General features: G+C 37.4%; 1 protein-coding gene across 2 annotated transcripts in view; it reads right to left on the bottom strand.

Moving 5' to 3' along the window:
- The window catches only part of LOC111571618 (zinc transporter ZIP11), a 182,643-nt gene that overhangs the window by 74,116 nt on the left and 80,969 nt on the right, over window positions 1-27,558 (bottom strand). The window lies entirely within an intron of this gene.

The following is a 27,558-nucleotide window of genomic DNA, read 5'->3' as shown; positions in this document are numbered from 1 at the left end:
ACTTCTATAGTCCTCTGTATATTCTTCACGTTTAATTTAAAACAGATTATTAGAGAAGCTTGCACCTTTTCAATACAGTGTCAGTGCCATTTTATAGACAAAGGGATCCTTTTAATGGGGGTTATGACATGGGCATATATGGGTGCCGATGAACCTGGGTCACTGCTGTTGATGTGACTGATGGCAGAATGAGCAGAATGGATTGTGAAGTGTACAAAGCTTTACTTTCTGCTCAGACTCAGTCAGAATGCTGCAAAACTGAGAGGACGGTGCTTCACAGTCTGGACGGATAATGGACCAAAACCTACCATAAAGGCACTTAACAGCTTCTTCAGGCAAAAAAAAAAAAAAAAAAAAAAGGCAGAGCTTGTCATCTGACCTCCACCCAGTTGAGCTGCTTTTTACATACTGAAGAGAAAACTAAAAGCAGAAAAAAGCAACAACTGAAGTCTGCAGAGGTAAAGGCCCGATAAAATGTCTCCAGAGAGAAAGCTCAGCATTTGGTGAAGCCCATGGGTTGCAGATTTCTAGCACTTAGTGCCTGCAAAGGACTTTTATCCAAGTATTAAAAATAATCCTCAAATTTACAATTATGTCTGGCTATCCAATTACTTTTGAGCCTGTTTAAATGAAGGGAGCATGTTAAAAAGTGGCTGTAAATCCTAAAAGGTTCAGCTAATATTTTAATTTTTAACTTTGAATTAAAGGTAAAATCATTGAAGTCATGTTTTCATGAAATCCACTGTGGTGTAGAGAACAAAACTTGTGTCACTGTATTATAAGTGTTTAGGGAGTATGTTGCTGCATCATCTACTGCAAAACCCTCACATTTTGGACAAACTGCAATTAAGCTAGTTTGATGATAGTGAGAAAATGATAGAAGACAGGTTCATGTTGGTGTCTATGCAACAGGAGGAAATGCCATCCATCTACTGCAAAGAGAAACAACATCTATTCCAGGTTAGTTCATCCATGGCCCTATTATGCTGCTTAGAGAATGAATTAATGAATGAATGAAGATAACATTAAATTAAGAGAAATATAGTCCAGACATTGCTAATGTGGTAAATGACTATTCTAGGTGGAAACGGCTGATTTTTTAATGGAATTTCTCCATAGAGGTACAGAGGAACATTTCCAGCAACCATCACTCCTGTGTTCTAATGCTACATTGTGTTAGCTAATGGTGTTGAAAGGCTAATTGGTGATTACAAAACCCACATGAATAAAAGTGTGAGTTTTCATGGAAAACAGGAAATTGTCTGCATGACCCCAACCTTTTGAATGGTAGTGTAAATGTACAGTGGATGGCTGTAATACAGCCTTGATATGCAGTAAAAGTCTAACTTTACATATTGAAACAGCAATTTCATTGTGAACCGATATGGACCATCAAAAGCCAATTTCAAATTCTATAGTCAAGTGTGTGAATGTAGTCATTGCTTTTATGAAAGTGGTGATACTTCACTAGAAAACCTCTATATAACACTCTAATGTATGTATACAGACATCAAATGTCAAGGAAATCCTGCAAAAGTGGCTATGAGTTGAAAATTTGCCTTTCAAATAATTCACTCATCCGAGGAACACGTCATTTCTGTTCCGTGCCGTTATTTGTTGCTCCAGCAGGGAAGCAGTTTGCTCTGCTCCATGAAATATATTGAACTTTAGTAAATCTTCTGTAAATCTCTAGTAAATCCCCCTGTCTCAATGGCTTTCTGAGATGGTGAGCTGCCTCGCCGCATGTATCCTACCAGCTTGTTAGGTCCACTGTGTTCACTCACCTCAATCCCTCGTATACGCAATCATATGTTGCAATTTTCTTCTTTTTTTCTGATTTGAGTGCAAGAAATCATTGGGTTTAACGATTCAAATGGCAAACTCGTGAGTAAGTGAATACTATTTTTTAATACACTTGGTCTGACTATGGAGGGCAGTGAAAAGTGCTATGTTCATGTTTTTTTTTTTTTTCGGTTTTTTCCTCAAAGCCAACGTCAGAACCAATGTTAGACGAGTGCTTTACAACTGAATAACTTCCACATTCACACAAATGAGTTTTATCTGTCAGAAGAAGCACAGCTAACTGCAATTCACCCAAACATCACTGCCTTTACTGTCACTTCAAATATGCTCAGTTCCTTTCTGTCACAATAGTAATGCACAACACATTAATCAGCTGTCGGATTAGTCTATCTGCAATACAGTCAGGGAGATTTGCACAAGCTCTGAAATTATTTGACAAATTAAAAATTTAACAATATAGGGTTTTAACGTTAATATTTAAACGTGTTTGGTACATTTGTGACGTTAATCTTATTCCTCTACTTAAAAGCACTTTGGCTCAAACGTCTATTGTTTGAAAAGTGCTCTACAAATACCAGTGACATAACTTGACTTGATCTCTGTGACCAAGATGGGTGGTTGCCAAGGGAGACAACATTAGCGAACAAACTTAGTGCGGAGTAAATCATCAGTGTTTATGAACACAGCCGATGTCTGAGCAGGTGATGACTCTGAAATAGGAAGGAACTAATTAAGGACAACATCCTTCTGAGAGAAGACTAACCGGAGGAGACAGGTTGTTGACATATCAGTGAGAAAACTCTGCATAAATAATAAACACTCTAACTTACTTGTTTTTTGTGCAATAACTTCACTTGTTTGTTTTTTGTTTTTTTTTTTGTACAAATTGAACGTTTTTCTGATTCCCTTGTCGAAGAAATGGGGATAAAATACAACACAATGCCATTGAATTTCAAAATTTCAAAACAAAGATCAAATTTGAACAGAGAACCCATTAGAAATACACAATCACATTAGATTTAATGTCACGACATATCTGTGGCAAACAACTACACACCTCACCGAAGAATGACTCAGCGATGTAGGCTTAATTGAGTGGTTTGGAAAAAAACCAAATGTCCACGTTGATAAAAGAGCCCACATATTCATTAACAGACCATTAGATGAGTAATGCCTAAAAGCGAGGGCTCCAGAAACATTCATAGCCACATTTCCTCCCCTTCATCTCTTCTTCCTCCTGACTCCATCCTGCAGAGGTTGTGTCTCCGCTGGTTTAATACCAGGTACAGGAGGTTCAGTGTGCCTCGGGGTGCACAGTGTGTACTCCCACGTTCTAACTTCAGCAGACACCAATTAAGATCATGTGTTATTCTACATGTTCAGCATTTTTACATTTACTGCCCCAGCCAAAATATGCTAAAGGGATTTAAACTGAATTTAAAGTGGGAGAAATAGTCAATCTGGTGATGTTGATCCGCTCACTCTTAGTATTTCTTGTGTTTTCTACTTTTCTTGTGGTTTTCTTTGTGTGTACAGTTGAGCAACTAACTATTCATACCCACGCCAAATTTTTAGCTATTGTGAATTTTTATCTGCACAGTAGGCAGAAAATGACAAACAAGTGACAAAAGTTGGTGCTTTTTACTCCAAATGCCATGTCCAAAACTATTCATATCTCTTGAAATTGTCATCACTTGGAAAAAACAAAGCAAAACAAAACAACTTCCGTATCATTTTAAAAGGTCCTGGTAATTTCTACCATGTCCTGCAGTATTCTGATACACTATAAATTGACAACAGGTGATGCTGCGGTTCTCTAGTCATTTAGTCCTCAACTGGAAGTCATGACTAAAGCCAGAGAGCTTAGTGAGCTTGTGATTAGGCTCCATCACTGAGAAAGAGATGTACGTCGTGGCTGCTCACAAGGCAGTGGAAGGATATCACATCATCTCTTTGGTTTTAGCCTCTAGAGCAGGGGTGTCCAACATGCAGCCCACAGGCCATAACTGGCTCACCAGAGGGTCCAATCCGGCCTGTGGGACAACTTTGTAAAGTGTAAAAATTACAGAGGAGACATTAATTACAAATTGTACATTTGTAAAGCTATATTTAAAAATAATTTTTAGACCTTGACAAGTTGTTTTGATCGTAAAGTAAAATACTACATTGTTCATTGTTATTTTGTCATTCTGTGTCTCATTTTTGTTAAATTTTGTCTTGTTTTTTGTCTTTTTTCGTCTAACTTTGGTCATTTGTCTCATGTTTTTGTCGTTTTGTGTTTCCTTTTTGTCTCACTTGTTTTTGTCTTATTTTTGTCATTTTGTGTTTCACTTTATTTGTTGTTTTGTGTGTTGTTTTTGTCATTTTGTGTTTTCTTTGTCTTGCTTGTGTTGTTTGTCTATTTTAGTCATTTTGTTTTTGCTTTTGTCATTTTTTGTCTTGTTTGTGTCATCTGTCTACATTTTTGGCTCGTTTTTGTCATTTGTCTATTTTTTGTCACATTGTAACTTCTTTGTCCAATTTTTTGTCTTTTTTTGTTTTGTTTGGTGTTGTCTCATTTTTTTCATTTTGTCTCTCCCTTTTTCCTTTTATGTCTCATTTTTGTAACATTTTGTCTTGTTTTATTGGTTTTTTGTCTTTTTTTTGTCTAACTTTTGTCATTCTGATCATAAAGTAAATTACTATATTGTTCACTTCCAGTTGTTAATGTTTTGTGCCTTTGTAGACACTCTGTGATCTGTAGGTGGTAATGTACAAATGATAAACAGAGGCATGATGTTGCTGAAATTTATTTTTCTTAAGAAATTTCAGGTTGTTCATAATGTTTTGTAAAAAGATCATTCCTAAAATGTGAACATTTTTGCACTAAAACAAAGGAAAAATTTGGAGTTTTCACTATTTATAGGTTATTATGTTACAGTTTTACTGGTTCAGTCCACTTGAGATCAAATTGGGCTGAATGTTGCCCCTGTACTAAAATGAGTCTGACACCCCCTTTCTACACTGAAGAACTACTGCATCAGCTGTTGTCAACGAATAATAGGTCAAAAGGGTCTCGGACATGCTAGAAATAACCAGGACCTCCATCTAAATGTTTGTCCCAATTTCAAGGTGATTGGATAACTATGGATATGGTTGATACTGAAAATGTAAAATAAAATGTGAATTAATGCAGATTTCCATGTAAGCAAATGTTAAGAGGTGAGGGGCATAAGCTGAAACAGCTGGGAGCATTAACAATCCAATTAGTTGCTTTAAACCACTGCAAAAGAAGAAACTGCATTAATGGTGACACAATTTACAGTATGTCACACAATGCAGAGACCATGAGGGAAATATGGTCATAAATAATGTCTATTTCATGTATTATTTTGCAGAACATTGCAGTCAACTCACTGGTCCTCAGAGAGCTCGTCTTCATCTTCTGCCATTTGAAATCTCTCCTAATAACTTTCAGTGGAAGTCACATTCTTCAGGTGCATCATGATTGGTTGCACTATTGTATTTTAAATCCCTGCATTTGCAGTCAATATTTTTCTACATAAACTGATGTTTATTCCTTTTGATTCATGCCAAATAGCACCAAGGGATCTGCTCTGATTGAATATTTTGAGACAATAATGTTGGAAAAATCCACAGGAGGTAGTTATTTTTTAACATTTTTTTTTACAGACATTATACACACTACGTATTTTGTCACAGGCAGATAAATAAATCCCATGTTTTTTTTAATGAGTGTGAGATATACATCTGAAACACAAACAATATTGCTATGAAAACATTTCCTCTGAGCCACAGATTCAATCCAATCTGTTTTTGTCGTGCTCACTCTTTGGTTATTACTTACGCCAGCGGCAATGAGGCATATGAGAAGGATGCAGGCCAGAAAAAAAAAGACGAGGAAGTTTGCTTAGGAAAGGACTAATGAGTGAGTTGATGCATGGCATTTGGAGATATTGTGTCATTGTTAGGCTGAAAACAGTGACTGCAGTCTGACCACCAGGTACGAAAGGCTGCTGTGAGTGAATATGCATCATTTCATCCATTTAACCGCAGAGGTTTTATGCATTTCTTATGCATGAACATGCAAGCAGAGGGTTGCTACAGTACAAGAGACCATCTTTCAAATGCAGGTACATTTCTTTCATAGTTCAATTGCTCAAAATCTTATAATATGCTTTGGAGACTAGAAATAGGCATCAATAACACCATGACAACTACTTAAAATAGGCTTCACACTGAGAATATTATACTTTCATATGTTTTTATGATTTGATGTTTCAACAATAACTTTCTGCATTCTTTTTTCAGCATTTTAACTGCTACTGAGAGCACAATCTCTAGAATGTTTCCTGTTTTTGTGATAATTTTCACCATCTACTGTGTGCTGGTATGTGTGCGGGCATGTCTGACTAAGTGTGTGTTCAGCTCGTAACAGTTCATGCACTATGTCAGAGGATGTTATTAACCTGCAGTGGCCTTTGGTGACGACCCGTGATACGATCTCATCAGCAGGTCTGGGCTCAGTGTTTAAACACAGTCTGGCTCTTTAGATCACTGAAAGTCACCCCTCTGTCTCTGCCCTCCTCTAGCTGTACCTTTCAGATCAAAACTGTTTGATCACTTTAATTTGAAACGTGTGGGCACAACGTTGATGCTACTATGCCAGCACTTCTTCATGCTCTCTGACATGACAAAAATGTCCATTTCTGATTATTTCCTAGAGTGAACCCCTTACACCAGTCCTTGTCTGTGTGGAAAACAGTGAGTAAAGAACATCATGGAAGAGAAGGAGGAACATGAGATAATTAAAAATTACAACTAAATGGGAAGTGTAACTTTGCAATATACTCATATTTTCTGATCCAATTTCCAGGCTATAATTGCATTCCATTGATTTCAGTTTCCAATTACAATATACCAGCTGAACCTTTAATCACGCTGAGGATTGATAATTGACTTTTGACAACATTATAGGACTGACAGGAGGAAGCAGTTCAAGGAACAGAAATCAAACATCAGAGGTGAAGGGTTTCTTTTTGCCATTACTTTCGGTGCTTCCATCACACGTGAAAAGTTATGAGTTACACAAATCAGGCAAATTGACCAAATAGTTCTCACACATGAGGAAACTGCAGAAAACACAGATGGCAACTGAATGACTTGTGTTTGCTGTGACTCGGTCTTTTAAGTGGATGTAATAACTGAATGTAAAAGTGCTGAAGCTGCTGATTGTCGGATGGCGATTTACTTCTGCTTTTGTACATTTAGCTTTAGTTTAATTTATCTTCTTCACTTGCTTACAGCTGCTCTTTTTGTACTTGCTGTCAAAGTCAACAACAAAACGGCAGATGGTTGACAAGGAACCACATACCTCCAGAACAGCTTCAGTGCACCTCTGCATTAGTTCCCCACATCCCTGAACTCTACTGGAGGGATGAAAACCACATTCTGTAACGCATTCCCTGATTTCTTGCTTTGATTAGGTGGTGGAGAGCACTGTCAGACACAAAGATTTCATAGGTGTTTCAATCATGGTTGTTGATTGTGAAGGCCACAAGCTATGATTGACATACTTTCATCAAGCCCTATGGAAGTGGACAACACACGTCAGGTTAGAAGTGTTTCTTCATCACAGCTTTGTATTCATCTGCAGTGACTCGTCCCTCAGTGAAGACATCTGAAACCAAACCTTGCCAGAAAAATGCCTCCACTGCGTCATAAAATGACAGGATCCTCTCACTGTAGGGTTTAAGAGTTCAGGTCTTTCTTTTAATGATCACGTAGTCTAGTGAGACCTCATTATTTTGTGAATGCAGCTGTGCGTACGTTTTTGCAGTTGTTTGGTCTTTGTTTAATGAATCAGTGATCAAGAAACTCAACTGACATTAATGTAATCCCTGCTTTCTCTTGTAGAAATGCAAGGAAAGTGCTTCCTGTTGAAATTAGTAATTACTTTCATTAGTTTAATCAATTTTAATCAATCCAAATCTCATAATATTCTTTAGAAATAAGCGTAAGATGACACATTATATTATATCCATCCATCCACCCAGCTAACATAGCAAGAAAGTCAGGGTACATCCAAGACAGGTTACCAGCTATATTATGATACATAAAGGTCAGTTCATGGTATTGCATGACTAACTTTCAAATCAGACAGTTGACATGGTTCTATTCATTCTATAATAGATATACATTGGTCTGTTATGCAGATGGTCAGGTTGCCCTGCATATTGTATGTCGATATTTCTAGAAGGCTGTGACTTTGCATTTTTTACAGGATATAGCAATTACTAGCACACGGGGACGACAAAATTTACATCACATGTACCCTTGACTCATGGAATGGAAAAGCATGAACTGGTCTTAATACTGTGGTGGAATAATATTACTGTGGTATTACTAATTTTAACATGGTCACATGTGTTTTGCAACTTTTTCAAGTCACTGCTGAAAATATGAATACATTAAACAAACCTAAAATAAGTTTGTAGCAGACTGTGCTGTGTATGCCTCCTATTACCATTAATAACATTTCTGTGTTGGCTATCAATAAGAAAAAGAAAAAAAAAACATTGAGATTTTTCTGGTTGCAGTGATATTTTCTTTATAGAAGGGGGGATGTTTCTTAAAATATTAAATCATATTTCCACTATATATTACAGCCTGCTTAAAACGTATTGTAAACAAACCTTAATATAAATGCAACATCTAGTGAACAATTTTTTTTAAAGGAATGCGTTAATGTCATTAATCCATGCTACTTGTCACCTTAACCATAACCTTATTTTTTGTATTGTCAGGACAGTAATGAGACACATTAAATAAAAAATAAATAAATATTGTTAAATGATACACAAACCTCTCTCCTGACATTTCAGCTTGCTGAAAACAACCACAAACTCTCTCTATTACCAGATGACAGTTTTGGATGCCGTCCCAGCTGGAGGTGGTGGTAGTGGAGGCTCACTGGCTCGATCAATGCATTTTCATTGGCAGCCCTCTTAACAAACACTAACTGTTTAGCTGCATAATTTCTACTACTTTTTCTTTTAACTTAGCACAACTGAGATTTCTGCTAAAGACATAGCTCAGTGTTTTGGTTGGCTGATAAAAATATCTTGGTGAAACAGCACAGGATAAACATGCGAATGACTATATATATATATATATATATATATATATATATATATATATATATATATATATATATATATATATATATATATATATATATATATATATATATATATATATATATAAAAAATATAACTGCACATTTAATAGAATTTATGTGGTTTCCTATATCTTTTGCCAGCTTGGCTCGGTGAACCTGCTCACAGAGGAGTGCCTCTGTGAGTTAAGAAAAGCCTGCTGTTCCTCGTGTACTGTAGCAGGACTCTATATGAAAGCATTCCGGTTATCTGATGTTTATATGATTCATTCTGTCTGAACACCAGAGAAGGAGAGACGTCTCACAGGACCTGTCACACAGTTTGATCAGGAATGTAGGAGTTGAGAAACTAGAGAAGAAAAAAAAGTCAAAGCAGCCACTGCCCTGTTTCCATCAAAAATGCACCAAAACCCTGTCACGAATTTACTGACACTCAAGCACACGGGTGCACACTCACACTGACACTCTCTTGTTAACTTCGGTGCCCTGGTATATATACTCGTGCTATCTCCACTTCAGACTAATGACTGGATTCTACTTGATCACGAAGACCCAACTTTCTGAAGCAGAGCTAAACCTGACTGGTGCTCACACATCAACAGAAAAAAACTTTAGAGTCTTCAAGGGACACAGATTATTTTCTGAGATTTCAATCACAGCAGAAGGAGAAACCTCCAGTCTCATTCGCTCCAGATGGAAGACTGAGTGAGCAGCACAAGCTTGTTGACAGTCTGATATGTTGACATATGTCAATACGATACATAATTACTGGGTATACTGACACTCAGACATAAGCCACCAGTGGTTTTTATGTGGTGGCTAATCTGTGTACTTATCTACAGTTCATTTACATGATGTGGTCGTGCTGCATCTCAGTTTTTTTCCCATCATACCAATCTAGTATAAAAGCATTAGTGTGGCCATATTGCATATTTCTCTTACTGTCAATCAATCCTATGACAAGAACAAAATCAACAACAAGCTGACCCAGTAAACCAGATGTTCTTTTTGTCGTCTAAGAGAAACAACATATAAGAGCGTAGCTTCCGAATGCCAAATCACTGCACACACACAACCCCTGCTTTTTGTTGGTGATACAACCATTAGACCAAAAATCGTGTCACCGTCATGATCATAACAAATGAACCACAGTCACATCAACAACTTCATCTGTACTTGTCATTACATCTACAGCTTGTCTGCTTGGCAGCAGATAATGAGAGGGAGATAGACTAACAAGGTCTGCTAGTTATCTAACTACAGTGGTCTTTAACAACTACTAATTGACATTCAGACAGACTATGTCTAAAATGAGGAATTAACCGTCATCCAGAGTGGTTGACCGACAAAGATAACTCCAGAAGAAAAGCATGTAACAATCTGTGAGGTCAGAGAGGAACCAGTGGAACTTCTGAGCAGCCAGCGGCCTTTCTACATGTTGCTAAGATTTGTGTTCATCAATCACAAAAATATGGTGGTTGAAAGGATAACTGCTTTTCAAAAAGAACATAGGTGCTTGTCTGCAGTTTGCTAATGATTACATGGACAAGGCAGAAGGCTTTTGGAAAGATGTTTTATCGACAGATGATGCCAAAATAGAATTTTCTGGTTTCAATGAAAATCATTATATTTGGAGAAGGACAAACACTGCATTCAAGCATTAGAACATCATCCCTTCTGTAAAACATGGTGGTGGCAGTATCATGGCTTGGATCTGTTTTGCTGCATCACGACCATGATAGCTTGTCATCGTTGATGGACGAATTAATTCTAAATTGAAAAAAGTTCATTTAAAAGAAAATGTCAGGACAGTAGCCTGTGAATTGAATCACGCGAGAGGGTGACACCAGAAACTAAAAGCAAAGGTCTGTATACTTTTGTCACTTACAAATGTAATACTACATCACTCTCTTCACTAAATAAATGATAGTTTTGTCTCATTTGTTTAAATGGGCACTCTATCCACTTTTAGGATTTCTAATGAAGTTTTAGGTCACATTTATGCAAAAAAATTCTGAAAATTCTAAAAAGTTCGCAAACTCTTAAACACGACTGCGCAGGTCCTCATCTATGGATCAGTGGTAAGGATTCATTTAGAAAGAAGTTGTCAGCTTAGTGACCCTTCTAGGTGTTCTGTAACATTTAGATGCAAAGCAGAAAGATAATTTAGTCAGACTGGCAACATACTGGTCTGGGTTGATTAAACAACACTGAAAGGTAACAAGTTTACCTCAAACTCATCCAGTTATGACCTCGAAACAAATTAAATATGGCATCTGGCAGCTACAAATGCCTGCGCTGTCTTCTCTGTAATGTTGCTATTTTCAAACAGGAACACACATTTCCATCCCTGCTTTGCAGGTGCAGAGCAGCAGACATGAGCCTTAAAAAACAGAAGCTGTGAAACTAGGTCTAATCGTGTCATTGTCAAATTGCATGTTTAGAAATGCCTGTTTTCAGCTGAGAACCCTCAATATAGCCACACAGGATGCCAAACCTCTCACTTGTCAATCAGACAAAGTTTTACATAGAATTTTCCCTGAAGAGTTAGGATAAATTTTATTAATTTGAACTGACAACAGTGTAGTATGTGATTGCCTTTTTCAAACCAACCGTTGCACTAACTCTAAATGGTGATGTCTAAAGAAAGCCCTCCATCTAAACGTTCACCTTTTGGCTGACAGAGAGGTCATCAGGACTGCTATTAGAGAAGACCCCTGACACAGTAATCACCACAGAAATGTAACTCTTCATTCATAAAGCTTTTATAATAAATACACCCCATATTACAGATGTATTAAAACCAGGGAGCTGTAATGCAGTACTCTCTTTAATTTGCCTTTTTAATAAATTCATTTGCATCTAAATATATGCAGCTCAGTGCTTTGTTCTGGCCTAATTATCAGTCACGGCGTCATTCTCTTCACGGATGGACACTTTAGCCGGTGATGTTGGTCACAGAGACATGGGCATTCAATGGCCTTTTCTACCTTGATTGCACAACTGACATTTAGAAATAATCAAGGGAAGGACACAATGAGACAGCAGGCCTTTTTTTCCATAACATCCCATTATACCTTGGGTAGCAGTTAGCACATTAATATGTAAATCCCTGATCGAAACAGGAGGACACACTGTTTCATTAAACTGCGACAAATTCAATTCCAAAACATATCTGTGGTCAGTTTTGCATCACTTCATTGAGCTTCATCCCAGAGAGCTAAAATGGTTCAGTAAATCCTAAAATTGAGAAAGGAGCCCTTTCGGGTAGGCTTAAAATATCATTAAGGCAAAGAGAGAGCAGTTAGCGCCTGGACAGGCGATAAATGACTCTCCCCTGCAGCTCAATACTCGAATGGCTCAGTGTGTCTCTCTTGATGGATCGGTTCAGTGCTGAGAAAATGCACAAAGCCTGCAAACAGTAAGTTGAGTCAACTGTTGATAACCATCCATTTCATCTGTGCTATATATCAGTCATGTTAACGCCCACATCTAGTCACTTCTTGGAAGCTGGGTTAGGAATTCACAAAATTTTTTCTTGTGAGGGTTGAAAAAGTCTTGGTCATTCAAAATGTATCACTAAGTCACTATGCAGAATTTTAGACATCTACAAAAACAAAACACAGTAACTTGCATTCTGACTGGGTTATCCAAGGTTCTTGAGCTTGTCTTTTTACAGCCAACGATACATCTGTCTCTCAATAGTCATATTCTTGAGACATATATCAATACAATACTACCTTCTGACATAGCCTCAGCTAACACTAGCCAAGGACACATTTAATTTTATTCATTACTTGTTAATTCAATTTGAAAAAAATTCAATTTTGACCCTCAGAGTTCAACTTACTGCAACCTCAGAAAACACATGCAGAAGCAGAGGCAAATTAAGAGAGCATCTTCACTAATTTGACAACACAGGTGCAGCATTTAGAAATAACAAACGCTACAAATACAGAGAACACAACCACATATTGAAGCAAGCTGCAAATAGCACAGAGTACATAAATGTTCCCCAGAGGCACAAGTGATGGATGTGACTGGGACATTATAATAGTTTATGATTCATGAGGTACATGTTAACACAAACAAACAGAACATTTTCCAAAGCAGTGACAGACAGTCATCTTCAATTATATAAGCTCAGTTGTGTAATGTTTGGCAAGTTTTTTTTTTTTTTCCTGAAATACTTGCATACCTCTAAGACTCAGATTTGTCTTCAGCAAAGTGGAGGTGTAGCCCCCAAACTTTATTTAAATCAGCACAAACATCTACATGTTATACTGAATGTGCAACACCTGTTCAGAGAAGCACTGTTTCTCTATATAAAGTTTTCCCAGTACAATAGACAGCCAAGTGACGAAGTGAAGGAAATAAACAACATCAAGTGTCCTGGTAAGACGCTGGGCCACAACTTGCTGCCAGATGAACTTCAATGCACTTTATCATTGATTGTTCAAGACTCTAAAACTCTACTACTCTACTACTGGAGAGATGTTATGCCATTCTTCAAAAATATATTCCCTCACTGTCTACAATGTCAGTCCAAAATCTCCCATATACACGGTCAAAGCAAAAGCACATAATTCTAATCATTTTTCTCAGTAAAAAATCATTCACTCAGTTATCTTAGCAGTTTTCATTGGTACTGGCAGATTCTGCCATTCCTACACCGCATTCCGTCTACCTAAATAATATTTGCTCTGTTAAGTTCTTAGTTGCCCCTGGGATGCATTTCTGACAAACTTAATAGTAGCTTAGTAGTAGTAGAATGTTACTGTATTATTAAACCACACTTTTGACACTGCTACCACAAGTTAACTCTTTTAAAGATTTTTTGAAATACACTGCATTAAACTATGACAGTTTAAAAACAGGACTACTGTGGAATTTCAATAATAAATGGTTGCAAATAGTAAGTGCCACTTTGGTTAACACCTGCTCTCACATGAAAGCTGACGATCAACACTGAACTACCAGAACTAACCCAAAGTCACACTGTGTTCACTTTTAGTGTGAATTAACTCATAAACCTTTAACTTCTGTACTTTTTAAAATGGCCCTTTTCACCTAAGATGCTTTTACAGCTCTGATTTTTACATCTCCTCAATTTTCAATGCAGTCCTTCAGCTAAAAGAGGAGCGTAATTTAGTCATATTTCAACCTATGATCCAGCAAATGCACCGGTGTTTTGTGTGTGAATATTTAAAGATTTGTTAACGTTAGAGGCTGGAGAAACATGATTTGCACTGTAAAGAGTGACAGGATAGAAAGCCACTCTTGGCAAAATTCATTAACAGTGTGATTAATAACTGCCACAGGAAGCTTCTACAACATACAGTAACACACACATTGACACACATACACACATGGGCAAAATTGTTGGTACCCCTCAGTTAATGAAAGAAAAGACTGTATTTCTGATTAATTAAAAGTCATCTTCATTGAAAAAAATGCCTTTCTTTCAAAATTAAGGACATTTCTAAATGACCACAAATTTTTGAACTGTAGTGTACATAGTGTTGTTGCCTCTATATCCAAATGTCAGAGGAGGAGAATCACACAAGTATGAACATGGATTTAGATTATATTTCCATCCCTCCATCCCTCCATCCCTCCATCCCTCCATCCATCCATCCATCCATCCATCAGCTGTACCGGCTTTACCCAGTAGAACAGGGATGTCAAACTCATTTTAGTTCTGGGGCCACATACAGCCCAATTTGAGCTCAAGTGGGCCGCACTAATAAAATCATAGCATAATCTATAAATAACCACAACTCCAACTTTTTCCCTTTGTTTTAGTGCAAAAAAGTGCATTTTGAAAATGTTCACATTGAATGAGCTATCTTTCTACAAAACATTACTAACATAACATTATTATCCTGACATTTCTTAAGAAAAATAAGTTCAATTTCAACAATATCACACCTCGGTTTATCAGTTACATGTGTGCACTACAACTTACAGATCACAGTGTATCTAAAAAGGCAGAAAACATTTAGTCACGGGTATTTGGAACTGAACAATGTAATGTTTTACTTTATGATCAAAACAACTTGTCAAGGTCTACAAACTATTTAACATTTACAGTTATACAAATGTACAATTTGCTTTTCCTGTCTTCTCTGTAAGGTTTACACTGTGCAAAATCATCCTGCAGGCCGGACTAGACCCTCTGGCGGGCCGGTTTGGTCTGCAGGCCATATGTTTGACATCCCTGCTGTAGAGAGTAGTGGTGGGCTGGAGTCTGTCTCAGCTGACTTTGGGTGATCAGAGTCTCAGATTGTACAGTTTGTTAAAAAAAAAGAAAAAAAAAAAAAGACTGACAGCAGACTGTAAATTGTGGTGAAGCACTTAATCTTCATATTTTAGCAGTTTACATGACCTCATGCCACCGTAAAAGAGCCACACATGCACTCACCCACGAACACACCAAAGTGACTTTTCTGAAAATGCAGCAGTGTCATTATTGATCGACACATAAGCCCCCCCAACTGATGATGACACGAAAACTGTGTGTATAGTGTGTGTGTGTGTGTATGCATTTGTGCATGTGGGATGACATCCTGTCAGATAAAATGATGTCTCCTGGTCTGGCACCCAGCTCTTAATTAATGAGCTATTAGACCGATGGAGACTGAAGTACCGTTTTGACGTCAACAGCACCCAACGCATCGGGGCCAGCGCACACACTAGCACGCAGACACACACATTTGTGAGTGTAATAAGGTGTGGATCCTGTTGACACCTGAGTGAGGATGGTGATAATAATGATTATGATGTCAAACTCACAAACTGTAAACAGGCCGGAAGAAAAAGCAACAAAAAAATACATCAGCTTCACAGAATTCCAAGGTTACACAGAGATCTTATGAATCCATTTTGACTGAAGTAATAAGGAAAGTTTCCTTTCAAGCCAGCAGGAAGTGTGTATATGATCGACAAAAGACACATTTTCAGTGGAGTACTCCCTTAAGATTGTGGGAGTGGCGAGACATATTAATCCTCTGAGCTCAATGCACTTTCTGGGCATTTTTTGCTCCTGCTTCTCACTGTGGTCTAATTTTTTCACTGCAATATAAAGTACTGTCTCTCTCTGGAAACAGCACAACCATAGCAGAGGGCACTAAAGTTAAATTATTTCAATTATTTGTTTTGAAAAGATTTTAAAAACCCAGATTTAGCAATTGTAATATTTTTCCAAGTGGCCACGGGCATTACCAATACATACAAAAATAAGGGTGCCACATGTTAGAAATATTTACTATTTACATTTTTCCTGCTTCTACAAACTAGTCGATTTTGACACTTCACTACAAAGACATTTCAACATGCTGAATGTATCTTCCAACAACTTGCTCCACTGTATACCATGGTTAAATATGGTATACAGTGGAGCAACATTCTTTATGTACACATGTATATGTTGGAATGTAATGATGGAATGTAAAAGTTACGGGGTCATTACTTAACTTTGCAGCAATGTATTCAACAAATGATTTAGCACCATGAATCCATGGAAGTATCTACTCAACTGTGATATGCACTCTGCTGTATGTGATGCAGACAGTAGTGAGAGGACTGCAAAGGATGGAGTCAGAGCACTCTATGCTGGAAAAACTGTATGACGACACAACTTCTAGATTATCGCGAGCATCATTTGCTGTGTTGTGTTCTGTATAAAAACCAAAACGTGGGTTTATATCAGTGCATATCAAACAACATACAAGTCCATACTGATAAATCAATGACAGGCAAATGACTGCTGATAATCTCGGCCAACTGATACGTCAGTCAGGCCCTAGAAAACACAACCTGGAGTTCAACTGAGAAGTCTTTGAATTTTTGTCATGTCACTGCTGTTAGCAGCTCAGCCAGTCATGATTTCTCAGTTGTGCTCAGTTTTTTCGCACTATCTGGAGTAAACTGCTTATTTTTTGATGAATATTTGAATGAGGCATGTAAAATAAAGTAAATATGATTAAATAATTATTCAAGCTCAGATTTTGTCAATTTTATAGACTGGAACCCAAGTTACACATGATATATTCAAGCACTATTGGAAAGTTGAAAGTTGTAATGATTTTTTCCTGTTTTAGGTGATCTTTTTCTGAAAAAAAAAAAAAAAAAAAAAAAGCCATTCTAACCCGCTGGTAGGTTTTAGGGTTCAGAGGGTTTAACAGCTACAATTGCTTTCTAGTGGAGAGTTTAGATGAGAAGATCTCCAATCAGTATCTACACTTTCTTTTCAGAGAGATGGGAACCTAAAAATGTCACAGTGTTATATAACCTCAACAGTAAATGTTTCACAGTGAGTGTCATTCTGTAGACCCCTATTGTGTCCATTAACTTTTTTCATTCAAGACCAATTTCAATCAATGTCTCGTTATTTGGCAGGTATAAAAGAAATCATAGTGTTGTGTGAATGGGGTTACAAAGAAAATTGTATCAGAAAATCTGTGTCCATGATTGATATCCTGCTGTGTAGAAAATGTCGGAAATGACAGCAAAGTATAGGTTCCCAATCATTCAGTCCTCATATCAGGTGGGAGACCATAATAAAATCACTCATGTTAGTGATATTTCACTTCATTACTGTCATGAAAAAGACAAAATAGCTACATTAATGTCAATAGTGGTGGCTGCACTTACTGAGTTCTTCTTGCTACACTACCGTTCAAAAGCTTCTGGTCACCCAGACAATTTCATGTTTTCCATAAAATCCTACACTTGTATTCATGCGCTAACATTATTGCACAAGGGTTTTCTAATCATCAATTAGCCTTTCAACACCATTAGCTAACACAATGTAGCATTACAATACAGGAGTGATGGCTGCTGGAAATGTTCCACTGTACCCCTATGTAGATATTCCATTAAAAATCAGCTGCTTCCAGCTAGAATAGTCATTTATCACATTAACAATGTCTAGATTGTAATTCTGATTCATTTAGTGTTAAAAATGCTTTTCTTTCAAAAATGAAGACATTACTAAGTGACCCTAAACTTTTGAATGGTAGTGTACTTTTGAAGGTCCGTGTGACAGAAAGCAAAAAAACAAAACAAAAAACCCCCGAAGAACAATAATTCCAACACTTTACCTCGAGGAAAATTTTCTGACTTTTCTGGCCCTGGAGGCTGAAAACCCTCCTTCTGTATAGTAAAACTGAATCTTGTTACCTTTCTTATCTAGTGTTTTCTCTCACACATTACACCACATGCCAGTTTCATGTTTTTAAAAAGGTTCTGCAGTGTGGTTCAGATCATAAACAGCTTTGCAGCAAAGTGATGGATTGAGATGATATGATGCAGTCTCGGGAAACCTGTTTGAGTAACACATGTGAGCCTGAAGGCTTATCAGATGTCAAAATACAAATGAAATGTTATCCAGCTATGTCGAGGGAAAAGTGTGGCTCTCCTGAAGTGTAACACTTCCATACTTAAAGGCAGGGCATAATGTGTAAGTGCAGCAATGGTGCACATTTTCACATTTAAAGGCATTCATGACACTGACCTCATGTCACACATGAAAAGAGACAGAAGGAGTTGTGTAAATATTTTTTAAAACAGCTTGAGGGCGCCCGTATAGCTCAACGCGTTGAGCAGGCGACCCATGTACAGGGGCTGGTCCCCGACGCAGCTGGCCCGGGTTCGATTCCCGCTCGCGGCCCTTTGCTGCATGTCTTCCCCTGACTCTTCTCCCATTTCCTGTCTCTCTCTCACTGCACCTATCCAATAAAGCCGATAAAAGGCCAAAAAAAATAACTTTAAAAAAAAAAAAAAAAAACAGCTTGAGAAATAAAGTTCCAATTTTCACACCTCCACACAGTTGGCCAAACACCGTGCGAAGTGGGTGCGCTTATGCGGGTGTTGAATGCAGTCCCTGTAATTTCAGCATTGGAAATACTGCTGGGAAATTCAAGTGATATGTCACCACAGTATGACTGAATCTAGACCTCTAAATGGAGTATTTCTATGATAATCAGTTTGAAATATGAAAGTGTAGTCAGGAGATAAGCTGGGGTGAGGCAACCATTTTCACATTCACTTTTTAGCATCATCAGGAGACACCGTACCACTGTACCTTTTTCTGAATCATTCAACCAATTACTAAAATATGTATCATATCATTAGTAATTACTCTGCCAAGGAACGCAGTGGAGTTATGGGAAAATCAGCGTATTTATGTCTGTTTGTCTGTTGGTCTGTCTGTCTGGTAGCAGCATTACTCAAAAATGGACCAACGGATTTGGATGAAATTTTAAGGGAAGGTCAGAAATGACACAAGGACCAACTGATTAGATTGTGGCAGTGGTGTGGCTTGCAGTCTTTATCCATAGATTTGTTAAAGATTTCTGTATTGTGAGATAGCGGCATGGCATCACTGTAACAATGACAAGTGAACACTACATATGCTGCCTGCTGACGATCACATGAATGCGATCCTACTACAAATGCGCCGCTCCTTATCCACTGAAAATCATACAAAGAACAACTGATTAAATTGTGGGGTTGTTTCCGAGTCCCATCAATTCCCGCCGCCCGCTATATATTTAGATCACCTGATTCGGTATCCGTACATAACGTACACATGCATAACACACGCCTGTGCTCACATTTGTTTTCTGTTTTTGTTAAAGATTTCATCCATTGGAACTGATACAACGACTGAGCAGCCGTGGCGGAGTACTGCACTCTCTGAGTGCTTTTCTTGTTGCAGCCTTCAAATATGAGATGTTTTGTGGGGTTTCCTTTTGTTCTGACATTGGGCTTCCCCAAATGCCTTTTGGCAGATTAACCCCCTCTTTTGTCAACACTACAGACAGACGAATGAACAGGTAGGGAGAGAACGTGGTCAAAACTGACACAGAGACCTCATTTTTTTTCATAAGTGAACATAAATTTGCCTAATATTCTACTTAAACAACACATCTGTTGATTCTTACTCAATGGCATTTAACAATAGGAAGCTTTACTTGAAATAAGCAACCCTGTCTACAAAACATACAGCTAAACGGCATTATCATTTGGGTTTTCAAAGAAATATATTTCCTGCTAAAGAGATAACACTGTGACATAGTATTGGAGCTCTCCAGTTGGAAACATCCAAAAAAGTAAAAAGAATTTCTCAGAAAATACATTCCTTCAAAACGTAACTCTTTTTGGGAGACAGAGCTAACAGTTGCACACACTGCTGCATTCAGAGCAGAGGGTTGCCCATAAATTACTTTAGATTCAAATATATTCCTCTGTATATAAAAATGTTTATGTGATCCCATGTCTGTACTCATGGCAACCCTGAAACCACAATTCCCCCAACCACCACCCCCCTATTACAAATCCCTGGACTATAGGCTTCATATAGCTGCAATCAAGAAGTGTTTAAATCACTGTCATGGTTGCGTTGATGCTATGTCTGTGGTATTTTTTACAACAAATAAATACATAATTCTCACACATTAAAAACCTGCCAGCTCCTATGTATGAGTTCTATTTACCATGCCAGCAGCAGAAATATAAAATGACATAGGAGGGATAAAAATATTCAGGCAAGCACTGAAAGTCTCAATCAAAGTGCAGCAGCAACTTTTGCCATTCAGCCTACAGCAGGAATGGTATGAACATTCTGGTGTGCTAAGAGTGTATGTGCTTCCATCTATATGGTTGGCAGTTAATTTGGTACCACATTAAGGTCAAACAAGCAGGAGAAAGCAGGAGCTGTTGCCAGTGTTACGTTATTCATATTGCCAATCACAGTCTTTTATACTAGAAAATGTCAGACTTTGGAGTATTCCCTGGAGGTAACACAGACCAGTGCAGGCATAACGCAAACACACACACACACACACACACACACTCACACACAAAATTTACAAAACGGAGTCTACAATTCATATTTTGATAGCACTAGTCGGAATAAGTGGGGGATAATATATCACTTACATTTTACTCAAGTTATATGCGATTATCATTAGCAATACTGTGATATTGTGATAGACATAACAATATCAGAAGGTGGTATTTTTTCACCCTTTATCAAACACCACTCTAAATGACGGTGCGCTAACACAACAGTGCACTGACATAGGAAGGAGTGATGAGTCTTGTCAGCTCTGATTGCATCCTACTGTTGACAAAGCTGCCAGGCTGAAGGTTGATTACTTAACACCTGCCAGGGCTGTCAGACTGAAATGAGACATGGTGATTATCAGACTAAAAGAAGTTCTGAGCTGCTCTTTCCAACATGCCTTGGGGAGACCTGATGGATAAAGAAAGGTCTTTAAGGTATTTCTATAGGGGTTTCCTGAAGTTGAAGCTGTGCGATTTTGTGAAAATGTGTACTTTCTTGGACAAAAATAAAGAAAAACAAAAAATAAAACATAAAGCAACCAACTGACATGCAGACAGTTGTGAAAAATGCAGTTCAGGTTTACTATAACTGACTATTGCACTTTTTTATGTGATCCACTTTCAATGAGTCATTCCAATATTCTTGTCTGTAAAGTCACCATCTGTCTTCACCCATCCATTCTGTGACTTCGTCAGATTTTTTTTTTTTTTTGCCATTTTATGTTAAATGTAACACAGAGGAAACAAGAATAGAATAGGAATAACATCCACAATGGACATCTACAACACCCTCGTCTTCTCAGAATACTGAAGCCAAATTTCGCAGCCAAGCAAACTGTGCATGTTTAATGACTTGGATATGTTTGATGCCTGGTTTTCTGTACACAAAGATGGTTGTAAAAGAAGAAAATTTGGATTTAGGGCAACTCAAGAAAACATATTTTGAGCAGGTATAAGTTACATGGAAATGAAAAGCAAAGGCAGAAGTTTAAACTGCTGTTTTGCCAACACTTGCATCTCTTTAATGTACCTTCTTCCTTGCAATGACAATGTTGTATACCGATATGAAGAAAAAGCTGGGGAAACCACAACAAAAAAAATCAGAAGAAGTACTTCCTTTTTAAAAAACATACACATGTGAATTAAATGAAGCAAAAACACACCAGGAAGCAGACTGACAAGGGTAATTAGTGGAATGCCGGCTAGAATAATTAATGAGTTTAATGAAGGTCTGTTTGTATATAGCAACGGATCATGGGGGTCAAATATCCAACCAAACTCAACTTTTGGTCTTTTTCTTGTAAACAAACCCCTTCATGTTCTGTATATATGTTCCAAACAGGGATAAACGTGTGTGTGTGTATATGTGTGTGTGTGTGTGTGTGTGTGTGTGTGTGTGTGTGTGTGTGTGTGTTTGTCCAGTGGACAGTTTTTAGTTTTTGTTTTGTTTTGTTTTTAATGTTATCGCTGTTTATGTTCCACAATGTGATGAAGGAACTCATTTGCTATTCTCTTGTAAACATGTCCGCTATATTTGACTGTCCAATCACTTGGCTGGCTGTTGGTACACTCTGCAGATGAAAATATTCTCTTTTATTTTCATCCCAAACCAATTTTTTGACTGTTTTGTTGTGCAAAACATGCCTGCCGTAATTATTTAGGGCTTTTATCCTTAAAAAATATCAATTCCAGTGGTTACTTGTGGAAATAGCAGGGTAACATTGCAATTATAATTCAAGAAGGCAATATGGGTGTCTGTTAACAATGCAGCCAAACAAACTCACTTTTTAATATAGAGTCAGTTTGGTGGCCTTTTTTCAAAGGAATATTCAATGGCTATTATATAAACAGTCTGAAGTTAATCTTCGTGTTATATGCTGTAAAGTCCCACCAGTTGACAAAATTAAATCATGTGCTAATAAAGTTATTGGCTGGAAATACTAAACTAAGTTAAGCAGCACTCAAGCACAATTTCCAATTAGTTTTTCTGACTAACTGCAGCTCAGTTAACGAGTAAAATGAAAGAATTCATCATGAGCTATGCAAAGTTTACACTTCTTGTAGATTCTTTTCTCCTGTTCCATCATGGGGCTTCCACTATATCGCTTTTTTATGGGTTTCTCTGTGGAGTTGAAACAGTTCTTTCCTCTGAACTTTGCAATCTCTATCTCCTGTAACCACCTACCCAGTAAGCAAAGACTCTTAAGGACTGAAACACAAAGAGTAAGTTGAAAGTTTTTTCACTTTAAAACAGTGTTTAAAACAAAAACAATGTTCAATGTCCATGGACAATACCACTGTTTCTGAACTTGTTCCTCTGCATCTACCCTGCAAATAGAATTTCTGAAAGTCTGCATTTGAAAGGGATTTTCCTAAAAAATTCTTACCTAAAAATGGCATCTGTGTGAACAAATGGTGACAATGCAGAGAAAAATCTAATCTGAGCAAAGGCAATATATATATATATATATATATATATATATATATATATATATACATACATACATACATACGTATGTATATATATATACATACGTATGTATGTATATATATATATATATGTATATATATATATATATATATATATATATATATATATATATATATATATATATATATATATATATATATAAAAATAATAAATAAGAATTGAAAAATATAAAATTTATGTTGCATTTTTGCAACAGTGGGTCTTACAGGGATAAAATGAACATTGACGGACAGATAACAGCTATCAGGCTAAAAGCTTACAGTTTGTTTGAAAATGTAATATAAGAAATGACACATTGATAATATTTTGGCAATAAGCAAAAAATGAGTTGGAAAATTGCCTGCAAAAATCCAATATCAGCATATCAGCTACAAGAAAAACACTCAGAAAGCACAGTACTCCACCAAGGATGTGCAGTCATATCATTTCCAAAGGATGAAATCTTTAATAAAACATTACCTTGCGCTGAGCACAGGCGTCTGTTATGCATGTGTACGTAATGTACAGATACCGAATCGTGTGCCCTAAATACATAGCGGGTGGTGGGAATTGATAGGACTCGGAAACACCCCCACAATTTAATCAATTGTTCCTTGTCTCATTTCCGACGGATAAGTCCCAAAAAAGTCTGCAGCGGTCAATTTGTAGTAGGATCGCACACGTGATCGTCCGCAGGCAGCTGGCGTAGTGTTCACTTGTAGTCATAGTTACAGTGACACCGTGCCATTATCTCGCAATACAGAAATCTTTAATAAATCCGTGGATCCAGACTATAAGCTGTATCACTGCCAAAATCTAATCACTTGGTCCTTGTGTCATTTCTGACCTTCCCTGAAAATTTCATCCAAATCAGTTAGTTCATTTTTGAGCAATGTTGCAAACAGACAGACAAACAGACGGGTAAACAAACACACACATCGTCACATAACTCTGCTGCATTCCTTGGCGGAGTAATTCAAAAATATCCATTTACATGTGGAGCAGGACAAAGTCACCTTGTAATGAAAGACTACAGAAAATTGCGATCATGAATGAAGTTGATACCTTCTGCGTCCATGATAGGAATTAGCTTCTCTTCAAGAGTGTCTCCAAAGTCAGGTCCTCCTTAACCATCAGGCCCTAACTCATATCATTATACGGAAGACAAAACAGGATTTCAGAGTTAGGATGTGTCTGCAATAAAGCCCCAGAGGAGTGTTTTTTTTCCACATACAAACATACTAATAAAAGAATTAAAAAAAAAAAAAAAAAAAAAACGAAGTGAAATATGTCTCTTAGGGATCAAAGAGGCCCCAGAGGAAAAAATAAGATCAAACAACTAAGGCAAGACGGGAACTTGAGGCAGAACAAAGTGGGTCGAGGCTTTTCTAAACATGGCTGTGTCTGTGTGCTCAATAAAAAGTAAGACATTTTCAGTACCAATTTAGCAATTGTAAATCTGACATTTCACTCTGTTTTCTTATTTTACTAGTTATTGTCTGTAACTTAACAAAACAAGGAACATCTGTAAAACAACAGTAAATTGCTAAAAATAAAACTACGGTCAAAAACGCTTTCTATACTGTGGAAGAATTATAACCCACTACCTGAACCACAGATTTCATTGAACTCAGGCGATCACATGATTAGTTGTGCACAAGTTTACGTGAATACAAAGCTTGTCTTTTTGACTTAAGCCTAAAAGGTCAATTTAGAAATCTCCACATCCTGTTTTCGTTCTGATTTAGTTCGTCCAAGTCCTGAGCAGAAATGGGGATTCAGATGTCAGCCACTCTGATGTGTGTTGAGCTTCCGCTATATAAAACCAGCTGTACTGAGTGCTACAGAGTTCATATCAGAGAGCACGCTCACAAATGATGTTCAGCTTCTTTACTCTGGGGGAAAGGACACATAAACATGATCCTTGACAGCTGTCTGTGTTTCTAAGATTAAAACACTCAAAAAGGGAACGTGAGAACTGCCTTGTCCTAAATTTCAACAGTTATGGATAAACATAACAACTCTAACACATTGCCTGATGTTAATAAATTGCTTCTTCCAAATATGTAGCCCATTTAGGGACCATATAAAATGCACTATACAGTCAATCAATTTAAAATAGTTACCAAATCTATCAATGTAGACAGCTAAATGCGAGTTTTGTTCAAAAACCTTTGGGTCCGTTCATGACGCATGTGCTCATTTGCATTTTCTTCATTGACCACAAACAGGAGCAGATCACATTCTGTTCCAGTCAAACAGCTGAGATGAACCAATCTTCATGCCAAGGATTATTACTGTAAAAGTACTGAAACCCACTGAAAAGCTTCATTAAAAAGCCATCAAGGTGTGTCAATAAGCAACAGTCATTTAACCATTGTGTAATCCCAAAGAAATATCGATTCCTAAGCCTTGAGAACTTAAAATCATTGAAAAGCGCTTGTTTAATCTGTAAATCTATGAACAGGATGGCCCCACAGCCCCTGGGGGATTTTATCAAAAAGAAAAATGGTGTCACGAGCACAAGGTCAGCCGCCTTGGGTGACTGTGAAGTAAAATTTTGAAAGTCCTCCTTTGCATAGAATGTCTTATCTATTAAAGGCTGTACAAACTACAATACTTTACCTATAGCTATCAGAGACAGCTCCACCTTTGTCAGTTTTAAGAGACAGTATAAGGCATGGGTGATTAACAATCAAACATGTGAACATTAAGAAAATCAGGCATTTTAAAATCAGGCACTTTTGCTATAAGCACTTCATGACAGGCTCTGCCTGGAAAGCATTTTACAAAATAATAGCACTTTAGGGTAGGCTTAACCCAGCCACAATTAATTTATCATCATTGTCTTTGTTTAACTATATGTGTTTTTGTACGTCTGTAACCCCCTATGTTTTTCTTTTCCTTGTGGGACAACACATGGAAATTAGCCTTGTGCTAAATCCAGCTCATTTACTGCAACGTTGTGTAAATTATTATGAAACTGTATGTTCGTTAATATGCACTGTCCCGTCCAAATAAATAAAGAGATCAAAATGAAAATACTGGTGGCGAGAGATGGGTCTGCAGCTACCATCATGAGAAGAAACAGCAGTTTTTACAGTTGAAGGGCTGCAATTTCTAAAATTGGACATGACACATAATGTCCGGAGTGCACCAGGAGTAGGTTCTACTCCTGGTGTTCTACATTGTGAACCACATCCTGAGGTGTCTGACAAAAAACATTTGGCACAAATGACCCAAACTGTGGTGCGATGAAGTTGTTCCAATTGCACTGTATGCCTGCTCACAGTCATTTATTTGGCAATCACAACACAACTGTCACTCCCCACCTGCTATACTTACAAGATTTATCTGTGAGGTTTTTTTCTTTTTCGCCCAAAATGAAATTCAAGTTGAACAGTTGCCGTTTTGATACAAGCTAAGAGATTCAGCACTCATCCCAGTTGGTGCTCAAAAATGGGAGCATTACAAGCTTTGCAGAAGGGACTATTGCTGCACAAGGAGACTATTTTGACAAGAATTGAGGATAAATCTAAATCAGATATAGTTTTTGATTTCTTTTGGCACAGTTTCAAAACTTTTTGATCACCCCGTATCTGAAACAGAGCAGAGAGAACTAAAATCATCTCTGACTTCTACACAGGAAACTGCTGCATAATAAATCAATTAAGGGTTAATTGGAATGCTGACACGGCACCACAGACAGAGCTCATGTGATAAATAACGATTAATGAGCTACATTCACAATTCACCAAGTCTCTGATAAGAAGAAATCAAAACTATTCTTCTTTCAGGATGCTGTTCCACACTATCCTTTGTCCACTGTGCTGTCTTCTTGTCCTCTAAGATGCACAATGTGTCGTCCAAATTCCAAAAGTTTGTCTACAATATAAAATCATTGGATTGGATCATGGGATCATTGATCATTGGATCATTGACGTGTCAGTTTTTCAATACACAGTAAAAGGAGCATTCTGTTTTGTAAAACACAGGCAGAACAAAGCAATACAAGTTCAGCTTACGGGACGCTCCAGGTCATGGGACCTTATAGAGTCTTGTATAAGTGGTGCAGACATTAACGAAGCATGGCTCGTTATGCTTCAGGCAGCTTACAGACATGTTTTGTATGCATCACTGCGTCACCAACAAGCTGTTTAAATTCATGAGGGTACAATGTGTGCATTGGTTAAGACAACTTCAGCAGCAGCTTATACTCAACCAAGATCTGCACCAAAGTCATGTCGCAATTAAA

Source organism: Amphiprion ocellaris, chromosome 18 (genome assembly GCF_022539595.1).
Source record: "Amphiprion ocellaris isolate individual 3 ecotype Okinawa chromosome 18, ASM2253959v1, whole genome shotgun sequence".
Classification (NCBI taxonomy): domain Eukaryota; kingdom Metazoa; phylum Chordata; class Actinopteri; family Pomacentridae; genus Amphiprion; species Amphiprion ocellaris.
This window is presented reverse-complemented; position numbering and strand designations above follow the sequence as displayed.